General features: G+C 35.1%; 1 pseudogene; it reads right to left on the bottom strand.

Annotated features, from left to right (window-relative positions):
* Positions 1-12,079, bottom strand: part of LOC114222672 (large ribosomal subunit protein eL18 pseudogene) — a 105,956-nt pseudogene extending 93,877 nt beyond the window's left edge.
* Positions 12,080-14,381: the final 2,302 nt, after the last annotated feature.

The following is a 14,381-nucleotide window of genomic DNA, read 5'->3' as shown; positions in this document are numbered from 1 at the left end:
AAGCAGATGCAAATGTGTGTGGACCTGCAAGTGTAAGGCACCCATACTCTCGTATCGGCTTTAAAACGGGCCTAGGGAATGATATAGAACCCGTTGCAAATCCTTGAGTAAAAGAGTGGGGTGACAGTGAATTCATTCAGATAAACACTGGGATTAGATGAACGCAAAAGAGTTTCTCATTCAGAGCATATGGCTTAATTTCTTATGATAGGGATTTGGATATAAATGAGATTCATGTAATTGAAGTTTCCTGAATATTCACTTTTTGGGAGATGATCTCCATTTTGGCAAGTGAGAATGTTTCTGGATCTTGGGAAGAAAAGTCTCAATACGCTGCCACTGATTTGGGAGTTGTAGCTTCAGGAAGAATAACACCTGATAACTGACAAGAATATCACTGATAAGTCTCTAGTGTTTTAAAATCAGCTTAGCCCCTTGTGGGTTCACATATATCACCTTTTTTTTTTTCCTTATTTCTCTGGAAGTTTTCAACTACTAGTACTTTGATTGTGTAAACACTCTCACACCCTCATCAGACACGAACTTCACATGAATGCCTCGATGGTTGGCTTTTACACCTAGTCTTAAAATCTAAAGGAAAACAATGTTAGAGTTCATTTGTCATATCTAATTTATACAAAAGAATGGTAGGATGATGGTTTTGATAATAGTGGGCATGCTGTCGTTCATGGCTGATATTACAATACATTAAATCCAAACTACCCACTTTACTGACTTTCTTAAAAAACAGAAAATTTGTCATTAGCTCAGGCTGGATCTATATTCTGATGCTGTTTTATATATTTGAAATATATTAATGTTATGGGGGATTTTTCTCTCCTTAAAAATTGTATTCTATCTTAAATCACTTTAGAATAGTCTAAGACAAATTCAAAATGTTCTGAAGCTACATAGTCGTAATAATTACACTCTGTAAGTACACCAAAAATCATTGAGTTGTACGCTGAAAACAAGTAAATTTCATTAAATGTCAATTACACCTCATTGAAACTGTTAACAAAAACAAAAAAGAAACAAAAACAATTTCCATAGTATACTGAGAAGTCATTTAAATAATAAAATTCTTGTACCCTGCATTCTAGCCATATCATTTTTTTAAAAGATTTTATTTATTTATTTGACAGAAGGAGACACAGCGAGAGAGGGAACACAAGCAGGGGGAGTGGGAGAGGGAGAAGCAGGCTTCCCGCTGAGCAGGGAGCCCGATGCGGGGCTTGATGCGGGGCTTGATGCGGGGCTTGATCCCAGGATCCAGGGATCATGACCTGAGCCGAAGGCAGACGCTTAACGACTGAGCCACCCAGGTGCCCCTAGCCATATCATTTGATAAACATGACAGCCCTTTTCCCTTGGGCCATGATCCCATCAGGAAAAATGTTTATCTGCCACCATTCCACCCTTTGAAATCCTGTCCATTCTTCAAGGACCACCTAATGTCTCACTGTTTGACAAAATGGAGTCTGGTAAGTTCCAGAAAAGAAAAGAAGCTTGTCTTTTGATGATCGGTGATCATCAAGGAACAGAGGCTGAAGGAGTAGGAGACAGTGAATATATGATATGTTTACATTTGGAATATATTTTCCAATATTTAACAAGTAAAATAACAAATTTGATATAGAATTTGTATGTTGTCTAAAAAGTAATGAATTAAAGTATTTATGAAACACTGCTCAGTCATATGTGAGTAAACATACATAATATGAATAAACATATATAATAATATCTCATTTGATATTATCGGGAATGAATTTTCTAAATCCCTGAAATTTGCCTCTAACTGTAGTGTCATTATAAAAATGAGTATTATTAATGGAAAACACACAGAATTTGTTTAGTTTCCCTTACCACCATTCGGTTTTGTTCTTTAGTGACTATGAAGTGAAAAGCAGTTGCTGCCATATTAAAACAACTGGATAAAAGCAAATATAGGAACAGAAGAAATAGGAGAAATGACTGAGGGAAAACAAACAAACAAACAAGAAATAAGGGATGGACACAAGTTTGGATTTTCTGAATGTATCACTCCAAACATTGATTCCATTCCCAATATTATTCAAGACTGGTGGGTTATATGTATAATTTGTATAACAGTCTCAAGGTCCATAATAACCCAGGTCTATATCCTGTCAAGGGTAAATATTCTTCACATATTAATGCCATCTTAGAGCATTGTAAATCCCAGGATAGTGCAGTGAAAATACTAAAGAGAACATTGAAAATTGCCAAGTGCCATGCCAATTATATGGGACCAGTATGATTTTCATAATGAGAATATTTACCAAAATTCATTCCATTTTGAAAAATATAGTTTATTAAAACCATGAAATATATACTATATATATACACTAGATTTTAGATACAATATATACTGTATTTTAGATACAATATTTCCATCAAAGAGAAATACCATTTTAACTGAAGTATCTGTGCTTGGATATGAATCTATGATTTTGAACCACTTTTTTCTTGGACATCTTTTCTTTAATGAAGTTTGGTATAGACAAAGAATCAGCAATCTTTCGGAAACCACACACTAAGCTAGCATTTTCTATTTTTATCTTCTACTTAAAAAGTAGGAAAGGACCCACAGGACTACCAAAATAGGAAGGGATGGGACCAGACATTAAGATTCAACACAACTTCTCATGAAGCCACAAGAGTATCTCGTCAAATCTTTTGGGGGCCTGTAGGCCTGAACTAAATCTCGTAGAAAAATGGCAGTCTTCATGTTTCCTATAAGTGAAAGAAAGAGTGGATCATGAAAAGGATAAATAGACCTACATAATATTTTAGAAGAATTACCTGCAATTCTTATGGTCTGTTCTCTCTTTTAGTGGCTACTTCATAGCTGCCCATTTGGAGGAAACAAAATGGAATTAGATGTCAGATAAGTAGCATTTTAGATCCGTATCCACCACAATTTAGTTGTATCGTGGTTAAGTCACTTAATAAGAGATACCATTTATGCACCAAAAATATCTGTTTAATGTGGGACAATACAGGGGGTAGAAGCTTCTGAAAATATAAATTGGTAAAATCAAGATTAAAAGTGATAAGGAATATAAAGAGTATATAACCAAATAAAGTCATTTTTTTCCTCAAGATTTTGCTCCTTAAGTTACTTAAGGTTCATTACAGCTTAAATTATCTGAAATGGAAGAAGATATTGAAAATTAGGCACAAGTGGAAGCTCAATAAAGCATTCATTTATTCAGACTAAGCAGGAGATTGAAGATAGTCATTCATTTATTCATTCAGCCTTGATTATTGATTATTGAATAGAAACTCTGCTCTAGGCACTCTATTGGGCCTTGGGATTAAATAGTGAGTCAAACAAGTTCTAATCCCTGTTCTTAGGTAGTGTGCATTCTAGAGGGAGACATACACCTTAATCAAACACACACAAATGTAAAATTGAACAGGGAAAGTACTTTTAAAAATAGAGTGATATTATAATATATGGGGATTTAATATCTTCAGAGAAGCCAAGGAAGCTTTTTCTTAAGAAAGGACGTGTGATTTGACATCTGAAGGTTAAATAGGACTTAGCTAGGTAAGAGGGGAGGAAATAGCGTATCGGTCCGAGAGAACAGTACAGATAAAAACACTTGACAGAACCAACCATGGCGCATATACACAGTAACGAGCAGAAGTCTAATATGACAGGGCAGGAAGAAGGATAGTTAGTAATGGTTCAAGATAAGACTGGAGTAGGATAACAATCCGAACCACCTAAGTCCTTATAGACCATTCTCAGTTGTGCCTACCTATGAGCAAGGGGAAATTACTGGAGAGTTTTAGGTAGGAAGATGATATAAATTGATTTACTTCTAGAATAGATTGCTCTGGTTATCTTGTGGAGAATGGGTGGGTGGGATACCAAAACAGATGGAGATAGACAAGTTAGTAGAGATAAACAAATTAGTAGGATATAACAGAACAAGAAAAAGACGATGACAACTTGCCCTAAGAAGGTGGTGGGGGGAAACAAAGACATGGAAAGATTCAAGAAATATTTAGTAGGTAAAATTGACAGAGTGTATTATTAATGGATTGTTTAGGATGTTGAAGGAGAGGGAGATCTCAGAAATGAGTCCTAGTTTTTTAGCTGGTATAACTAGATGGAACATGAGGTCGGTCATTGATTAGAGGAAGGAAGCCATGGAAAGATCATGAATGTAGTCTTGGTTATGTTGAATTTGTGATACTTTTGAGAGTCAAGAAATGTTAAACCGTTAGAAAACCTTATGAGTCAGAAGCTCGGAGGAGATGCCTGACCTGGAGTTAAATTTTATGGGTCATCTCTATCTAGTTGAATGAGACCATCTGGGGGAAAAGTGTAGAATGAGAGGTAGAGATGGATTAGATTTCCGGGTCAAGGAATTTAACATGCACTAGACAAGCAGAGGAGGTTGAGTCCAGCAAGGAGAAGAATAGCCAGATAGGTAAAAAAACATGAATTATACAGGTATCTGCTTTTCAAAAGCTCACGTTAGGCCACTTTGCTTTTATGAAAGACTTACATCAATACCTTTTTGGTAACTGAAAGAATCCAAAGAAGATTTTTGCTTTTATGAAAAAAGGCAGAAAGCAAAAACAGCATTCCGCATTGTGTGTTGCAGTGAGATATTACTGAAGCAGCACACACCCTAAGCAGTGAGAGTGGCACCGCCAAACTCCTTCCCTGGGAACGACACTCAGCATCCAGCCACCACAGCTTTGAACTGTGTCTGTGAGCATCTTTGATTTATCTCAATTTATTCCGTGCGTTCCTTCACAAGATGTGTCCTCAGATTTCAGAAAAATCTAGGAGAGGTTGATTACTGGGTCTGGGAGTGCTAAAAATTTTCCGTATATACAGAATTGTTGAATCACTATGTTAGACACCTGAAACTAATATAACACCGTATGTTACCTATACTGGAATTAAAATAAAAAAACTTAATTAAAAAATTTCCCTATAAATTAATGGTAATTGCTCCTTCGCTTTATGCAATTTCCACTTACAAAAGGTTTCAGGGGAATGCTCTACTTTCAGAAAGCAGGGGAAATCTGTATCTCAAAAGCCAAAGGAATAGCAGATTTTAAGGAGGACATGGTCAACCATGGGGAATACTGCTGTTGAAGTGTGATGAAAACTGAAAAGAATATGCACGGTACTTTATGTCTTTTGTAAAATGGTTGGAAGCCAGAGTGACGTAGGCTTAGAATGGAAATGTAGATTAAAACTAGAAATAGTGAGTAGAGCTAACTCTTTCTAGGAAGAGTAAAAGGGTTAAGATTATAAGAAAGAACATGTATGTGGACAAAAAAAAGTGTTTTTTTTTTTTTTTTAATTTCTAAAAGCATTGATGTAAAAGCTCAGGTTCCTCCTGAGGGTTTCCTGGGAAATGTTTACAATCAGTGGGGAAGGAAAGTGGAGTGAAGGTTTCAAAGGTACATAATACCATTGGGGACTGCTCACAATTATTGAGATTATTTTAGTTTCAAAAATAAACCTACCTATATTTAGCATGACCAGGTTTGCTGGAAAACTGATGATTAACACCTTTAAGCTGAATCCTTTAAAAAGACAGAATTCATTTTAATAGAAATGTACTTAAAAGGTATACTCCCCTGAATTGTTAAGTGTAATGTACTCGTCATAATTTTCACTCTATTACATGACTTGAAATTACTACCACCACTAATCATTCAATGTGTTTATAGAAGAGTATTTTCCTTAGGGTTTATTGCCATTTGTTGGCCTCTCTGTTACGTCTCTCCATTTACTTTTTTATTTTAACTATGTAGATCTTCCTTTAAAGTTTGCCTTTCTCCTATTGCTATAAAGAATCACTTTTCACTAAAATAAGCAAGTGATTCTTTTAATTTCTTTTTATATTAGACATTACGGCTTTCTGGAGGTTAAAATGATATGTAACATAGAGGTAAACAAGGTCAGAGAGAGAGAGAGAGACTGAGTCTTTTGTTAATGAGTAATATTCATGCGTGTTGGTTCTTGAGATAAGTTTTTACTCACCTTTACTTACTTTAGAGTAAGTAAGTATTGTTTTCTGGTACCTTATGTGTTCTGCTTGAAAACATGGGCATGGGTTTCACTTTATTTGTGTTTTCAGTGATGATTATAGTATCTGACACATTAAAGGTGTTGTTATTGCTATCTCTTATTGTTTTGGTTTTGGTAGGTTAAGGTATTCATTGTGTTCCCATATCTAACTAAAGCACAACGCTTATTTGTTTTCCCTGTAAAATTGTGTCAATAACATTTAAGTAGATAACATGAGGAGATTTCTTGGCTCATACATCAGAGTCCACAGTTGCTCAAGCTTCAGGAGAATGAGAGAATGTAAACTTCATGAAGGCAGAAAGTTTTGTCTTTGTTTTATTTATTTTTATTGTTGTCGCTGCTCCTGTTTTATAGTGTATTTTTTCCAATTGTCCTTTTTTTGCTACAGAATTGATGAGGAATGGAATGAGTGCTGGAGAAGTGATCAGAATACTCATTTACTTTCTTCTTATGGTTATTGTCAGGATTAAAGGTAATAATGCATATGGAATTTCTAGGGCTTAACTTAGTGAACACTGTACAGATGTTGAGTATGGTTTCTGTCATCATCGGCAGATCTGTATTTGTATCATCTTCTAAATGTATTTCACAGAAACAAACATTGTGGATGAAAAGAACAAGTCTGGACCGGTTACATGATTTCAACTTTGCTGTTTTATTTTTACTTTATATGTACCAAGAAGTTTAGTTAAGGGAATTGAGGAAAAGGAGTCATCTTGAAGACCTTGGTATCACACATGAAGGAGAATAAAGATAAAGCACAAATTATGGGTGTGTTAGTGGTACAGGAAGGAGAGTTTTAGATTTATGGAACTCTGATTTTTCTAAACAGATGTCCTCATCATGGAAGTTATTGTAGTCTCCACTTAACCAGATGGGATACCAAACTCCCTGTTGTGTTCGGAACTGGCAGGGCTCATTAAGTTGGCTTTAAATTGGGTATTAAGGGAGGATCTTTTGCTTAGCCCAAATAATCTCAACATGCACAATGAAGAGAATAGGGAGTTCTACAAGCTAAGATGAAATATAAGATAAGTGATAAGTAATATTAACATACTGGACTTAATTGTCTATAAGTAACTACAAAGTAAATGGGAAATTAAAAAGATTAACTGGAAATGTTTCTAAATGATGGAGAATATGACCTGTTGAGCATAATAAAAATGGAAAGATAACATTTCCTTAATTGGAATATCAAAACTGGTAGGTGGAAATATACTCTATAAAGAAGACTAAGAAGAAATTGAACTTGAGGAATAAGTGTTGTATATGAGATCCAAAAAATAGAAGAGAAGGAAAAAAGTGGCTCGTTATATTAAAAATGGGGATATAATATTGGGGAAAGTCTTTTGATTTAAAGATACAAAAGAAGAAAATAAAAGACTGTAGTAGGTATATACTAAAACATAGGTGGTGACAATTTCAACTCATTAGCCCTTTAAAATTTTGGACCAGGGACTATTTTGGACTCTTTAAAATAAAAAATTGCTACATATTGAGATATCAAATGAATAATATTTATGTATATTCACTCATGTAATATTCAACAAACATATGAGTTGATAGGCCTAGAGCAATGAAATATTAATGGGGGTGGTATTGGTAATAATAAAAATTATTTTATGTTTTGGAAATAATAAAGAACCTATAAAGATACTGAACTTATTGTACTAAATAAGACTTATTTTACTTTACTGGATTTATTTTACTAAACAAGTTTTACAGGGGTATATGCAGACAGTTAATAAATTTAGTAAAAAAAAGCAATGGGTGATTGCATATTACCTACATGATATCTGATTAAAAGGAATAAACTAAATTGATTAGCCAAGCTTTAACTTTTAGAGACTGTGAGAGGCAGCAGATCCATTAATATTCATGACTGATACAGAATATCAGATATTAATAATAGCTAATTTAATATGTTAGTTTTGAGCAGAGGTCTTAAATCTCTTTATTTACAGTTGTGTAATCTCGAACAGATTATTAATTCCTCTATACCTCATTTTTTCTATTCTATACAATGAGAATATTACTTATCTGGATTTTTTTAGTAGATAATTGTTTTATAGATTTAGCTTCGTGTTCAGCACATAGTGGAAATTAAATAAATGATAGCTAAAAAAATAAAGTTTAATTTTATAATTACCAAAATTAGCCAAGCCAAATTTCATTCTAGAAATGTGAATTCAGGAATAAAAATTAAAATAATAATAATTTACATCTTCACATACTATTAATCTTTGCCAATATTAACTAATTAATAAAGCTAGTCTTTGGGAAACAGAGTATCACTTCTACCAAAGGAAAGAGGGAAGTGAAACTCAGGAAAGTTAAATCACTTGCCCCAAATCACAGAATGACTGAGAATTGTTCTGAAAGAATGTGTGGAAGTTTCCAAAGTATTAGTTTTGTGAATTTCTTTGCTATTTGTGGATCTTGAGAAGTAGTCTTTAAAAAATATAAGTCAATCAGAGAAAGACATGTATCATATGACTTCACTGATATGAGGAATTCTTAATCTTAGGAAACAAACTGAGGGTTGCTGGAGTGGTGGGGGGTGGGAGGGATGGGGTGGCTGGGTGATAGACATTGGGGAGGGTATGTGCTATGGTGAGCGCTGTGAATTGTGTAAAATTGTTGAATCACAGACCTGTACCTCTGAAACAAATAATACAATATATGTTAAAAAAAAAAAAAAACAAGAAGAATAAGATAGCAGGGGGGGAATCGGAGGGGGAGATGAACCATGAGAGACGATGGACTCTGAGAAACAAACTGAGGGTTCTAGAGGGGAGGGGGAGGGGGGACGGGTTAGCCTGGTGATGGGTATTAAAGAGGGCACGTACTTCATGGAACACTGGGTGTTATACACAAACAATGAATCCTGGAACACTACATCAAAAACTAATGATGTAATGTATGGTGATTAACATAACATAATAATAAAAAAAAGACAGGAAGCTAATAAAAAAAAGACAGGAACCTAATTTTAAAAAAAGTACAGTTTTTACACTGGCTAAGTGGTTAAGAAATTCACAAGAATTACAATAAATATGGCACCTCAACCTGAAAAAAAATATATCTAATAGTTGAATACAAAGGAATTATACCCTTAAAGAAGTGGGGAATATATTTTTACCCCAAAGATACAGATGTAGTGATCTGAAGGGGCACATGCACCCCAATGCTTATAGCAGCAATGTCCACAATAGCCAAACTATGGAAAGAACCCAGATGTCCATTGACAGATGAATGGATAAAGAAGATGTGGTATATATACACAATGGAATATTATGCAGCCATCAAAAAATGAAATCTTGCCATTTGCAACAACGTGGATAGAACTAGAGGATATTATGTTAAATGAAGTAAGTCAATCAGAGAAAGACAATTATCATATCATCTCACTGATATGAGGAATTTAAGAAATAAAGCAGAGGCTCATAAGGGAGGAGAGGAAAAAGTAAAACAAGATGAAACCAGAGAGGGAGATAAGCCATAGGAGACTCTTAATCTTAGGAAACAAACTTGAGGGTTGCTGGAGGGGAGGTATGTGGGGAGACGAGGTGGCTGGGTGATGGACATTAGGGAGGGTATGTGTCATGGTGAGCTCTGGCTGTTGTGTAAGACTGATGAATCACAGATCTGAAACAAATAATACATTATATGTTAGTTTAAAAAATAATAATTAGAAGTGGGAAATATATTTTAAACATTTAAAAAATATGTTTCTTAAACACATAACTTTGAAATGAAGGATTTTAATTTACTTCAGCTTTAAAGTAAATTAAGTAAATTAAAGACCCTTTAAGACAAGGGTCTTTATTTGTAATAGTTATGGTTAGAAAAGTTATAATAGTTATGTATATACATAACATCTTCTTACTTTAATTGTGGGGGAAGGATGCCCTAGTAATACAATCAAGACATTTGGTTCACAGCAAAATTAGTAAGATCATAGCTTCTGGATTTGATCAAAGATAAGCCCCAATTTATTTCTAAACTCTTTTCTATATTCATGCTGTAATTTACTGAGTGCCTATTAATAACCAGGTACCATGCTAGCTTTTGGATTCTGGGCTGTTCTAAAATTACTCTACCAAGCATGGCTTTTTCACAATCCCTTCCTCCTTTCCTTCCCGTGAGTCTAACTATCCCCTACTCATGTCCCCATATATAGACACAAATAGAAGTTTCTTTGTAATATCCTAGCTATATAATAGTCCAATTTTATCATTTCTTCAAATGTTCTTAAATTATTCTAACTCCTTAGCCAGACACTTTTTTTTTTATAAACTTGTCCATTCCCTCTCTAAACTAACATTCTTCTCTTCCCCGCATGCTTCCTGTGTTCTCATTACACTGAATTTTCACAACTCTATTGACATGTGATGTAAATGACCCATGCCTTTAAGGTTTTACCCACATTTCCTCTATCTGGATAGATCCCCCTTTTCTTTTTAAAATGACATTCCCATTCTCATGATTAAATCATCTTTAACTCTTTACAATATGACAAGTATTTTCCTACTGTCCATGACACATTTCTAAAATATCTATAAAACATCAAATTTGCAGAGTAGACTTCAATTTGAGATTAAAGGTCAGCTTCTCTGTCAATCCTAATAATTCCCAAACTTGCCTAAATTACAATAATTTTGTGAGAATGAGCAGCTTATCGCTAACGCCTTCCTGTCACTTTCATTTTTTTCTTCTTAAACATTTTTTTCTTTTTTTAAACATTTTTGTAAGAAAGCAAAGGTAGTTTATAATTAAAGAGGCAACTAATTAATCAAACTGTTGAACAGAGGAAAATGATAACACTAAACAAACGGAATGGTTGATTGGCCTGCTATGCCACTGATAGTCTTGGCATCAATGGTTCATTTGGATATTTAAAAAGTAATTTGGGGTTGTCAGAATAAAATAAGCAGAGTCAAATTGTTGCAAAAATGAATTAAAATTGAGGACTGTCAATTGCTAAAAATAGCTTTCATGTAGTAATTTTGCTAAGGACTTTGTACTGTCTACAGAGTCCATCCAAGAGTCCTAGGAGGTAGTAGTCAGTAAAGATCTACTTCACAGAGGAGTAAGCTGGTAGTGCCCGCAATCACACAGCTATTTCATGGCACAGCTAAAATGCAAGTCCTGACCTTTTTGGTTCCAAGACCATTTATAATTATTCCCTTCGTAGGTGATGTTGATTATTCCGTCTTCTGTGCCTAGTCTGCCCATTATCTTTATTACCATATTCTTTCCTTTCCTTTTCTTTTCTTTTTTTCTTTTCTCTTTTCTTATTTTTTCTTTTCTTTTTTTCCTTTTCTTCTTCCTTCCTTCCTTCCTTCCTTCCTTCCTTCCTTCCTTCCTTCCTTCCTTTCTTTTCAGCATTCAAAATCTTGTAGTAACAAGGCAGGATCTGGGGTTGGTTTTTGTAGCCCCGGTTGGACCTGCGGCCTCCAGTGCCGTTGAACTTCCGTTCCTTGGCTCGCACGTAGGGTTTGATGTGGCTGTGAGGGGTTCCTGGGGCCTTGCCACAATGCCTGTATACCTCTCTGCCCTTGCGTGGACCAGAGAGCAAGATGGTGCCATAGCCCTAGGGGAATCCAGGGCCAACTGGTTAAAAGTAAGGATCTTGCTTCCAGCTTTGAGGATGCAGACCCAGGCCCAGCTGCTCAAGCACAGGACTCACACCTTCAGTTTGGGCACCTCCTGGACATACATACCATTGGTTATACTTCCTACAACCACAGCTGTTTTGTTTTCCTGACCAGGTAACTTCATCTTCCAGATCATCCAGGAAAGGGACAGAGGCAGCAGGTTGGTGGGAACAACCTCTTCAACACAACTTGGTTAAAGGTAGAGTTGGTTCATCTGGCCAGAAACCTATGTGTACAGTTTGACCAACAGTCTCAGGTAGATGTCCTGGCTCTTGGGCTCGTTGCACGGAAACTCTTGGTCCTTGTTGTGGCAGGTGTCAACTCCCATGATGGCTCTCCCGCTCAGCCAGGTCTGGAAAGAGAAAACCTACATTTTTCATTTTTGTTGGTCACAAGACACATTCGACTGTAGACTTCTTCCAGAGTAGTCCTGAATCCAAAGGTATTTGATAGCCCCAAAGCCTTGCCAAATTTATATGCCTAGAACTCCACAATGATTGCTGAATAGATAATTGAATAGACAAATTAAAGAAATAGAAACATGTATGATAAGAATTATTGTATGTATAACCACAGGGTCATTCTTTTTTCACCACCTTACAGACATTTTGGGGAGAGCTGACTTGTAATACCATTCTTATAGTCCCTCTGTAGGGACTATAAGCCCGGTTCTTCAGTTTAAAGTGGAATTTAAATAAGGCAGCATATGCTATCTCATTCCATCAAAAGCAGTAACTTACAGAAATGAATGGGACAATGAGGGGACATGCTTAGATTGTCACACTGACAATGCCTCTTATCTCAGTGTTTTCTCTCTTGCTGAAGGTACCAGAGAATATTTTGAGGAAAGCAAAGGTTTAATCCTCCCAACTGTTGGTTTCAAAGGGCTTAAAATACCATTTCCATACTCCACTGCTAAATTACTCTGTTCATCTCACTATTGAATTTTTAAGGCCCTGTTAGAACCTGTCTATTTAGCATCTGTAATCTCATCATGAAATAATGAATTCTGTGTATTTACCTCTCAATATGTAATGTACTTGTATTAGTATCACAATAAATCCTTTCAAGGCTAAAGGATTTCCTCCTTTTCCTGCCATTCAGGAATACATTACTCAACCTAGTATTTTATCCTTTTTATACTATCCATGGGGTTAAAACCATAAGTGAAATTTAAAATTAAATGTATGGAAGTATCTTTAATTTTAATCATTTTAATTACTCTTTTCCTATTCCCTTTTGCCTTTCTTGGGAATCAGTAGCAAAAGATTCATGCGTTATTCTAGACCGTTGGTTTTTAAAATGTTAACTATGTTCATTTTGAGGGACGAAGATATCTATCCATACTATGAACTTTTCAGTTTTGCTCTATGAATCACAGTAAGAAAAATGTGGTATGAAAAATACAAACTAAGGGAATGTTTTTTGTTTTATTTTGTTTTTATAACAAAGTTTCAACTATGTATAGTACCTTTGGTGTTCCTTTTTTTTTTTTAAGATTTTATTTATTTGACAGAGAGAGCACAAGCAGAAGGAGAGAGAGGGAGAAGCAGGCTCCCTGCTGAGCAGGGAGCTTGCCGTGGGACTCGATCCCAGGACCCTAGGATCATGACCTGGGCCGAAGGCAGCTGCTTAACTGACTGAGCCACCCAGGCGTCCGAACTTTTGGCGTTTCTTATTGTAACAACTTTGTATGGTGACAGATAGTAGCTAGGTTTATTGTGATGATCACTTAGTAATGTATATAAATGTTGAAGCTCTATGTTGTACACTTGAAACTAAGGTAATATTGTATGTCAACCGTACTTCAGTAAAATTTTAAAGATTGTAGAAGACCCACAGGAAAACTTTCTTACTTGCCGACTATTGTTAATATGGTAACTATTGTCTCTCCTGGTCACACTGCTGCCATAAAGTTGTGCTAGAAGAAGCAGGACTTTTGATTCTCTTTCTTTCTTGTGTGAGTCAGTCATCTGAGTCTTCTAATCATTTCTAGAAGCTTTGGTCAGGTACGATGCAAGGATTGCCATTATTATCAATTTTATTAACATTCTGTTTACATTCCAGCCAATGCTAGATACAATTCTATCTATCCCCTTCAAACAGTAGATAGTTTTACATAATGTTCTTGTCACAGGTAAAAACACACAGATCAAAATAATAAAAAGGAAGTCCTGAAACAGATGTAAAAATACATACAATTTTAGAAGGTGATGAAGATAGCATCTCAAAACATTGAAAAAAATTATTAACCATTCAATAAGTGAGACAACAGGCTAACTATTACTTAAAAATAAAGTTATAGCCATAATTCAAATAAAATACCAAAGGCAATATTAACTGGATTAAGATTTAAATGCATAGAATGAACCCATAAAATACAAGAAGAAAATATACTTTCTCCGTTACATTGGAGGAAGGATCTCTATGTATGACATTAGCCATAAAGGAAAAACATTAATAAATTTGCATAAATAAAATTTATCTGTTAATTTTAGAGACACAGAAATACCATGAACTATGAATTAATCACACATATAATAAAAAAGGGTTAATATTCTTAGTTCTTAGAGTGCTTTTACAAAATTAATGAGTGTCTTAGAAAAATAAGCAAAAAAATCCCAAAGAGG

Source organism: Eumetopias jubatus, unplaced genomic scaffold, assembly GCF_037043125.1.
Source record: "Eumetopias jubatus isolate StellerSeaLion01/CBP00866 unplaced genomic scaffold, mEumJub1_p1.0 scaffold_2, whole genome shotgun sequence".
NCBI lineage: Eukaryota > Metazoa > Chordata > Mammalia > Carnivora > Otariidae > Eumetopias > Eumetopias jubatus.
Note: the sequence above shows the minus strand (reverse complement) of the source record. Positions and strands in the feature narration are given on the sequence as shown.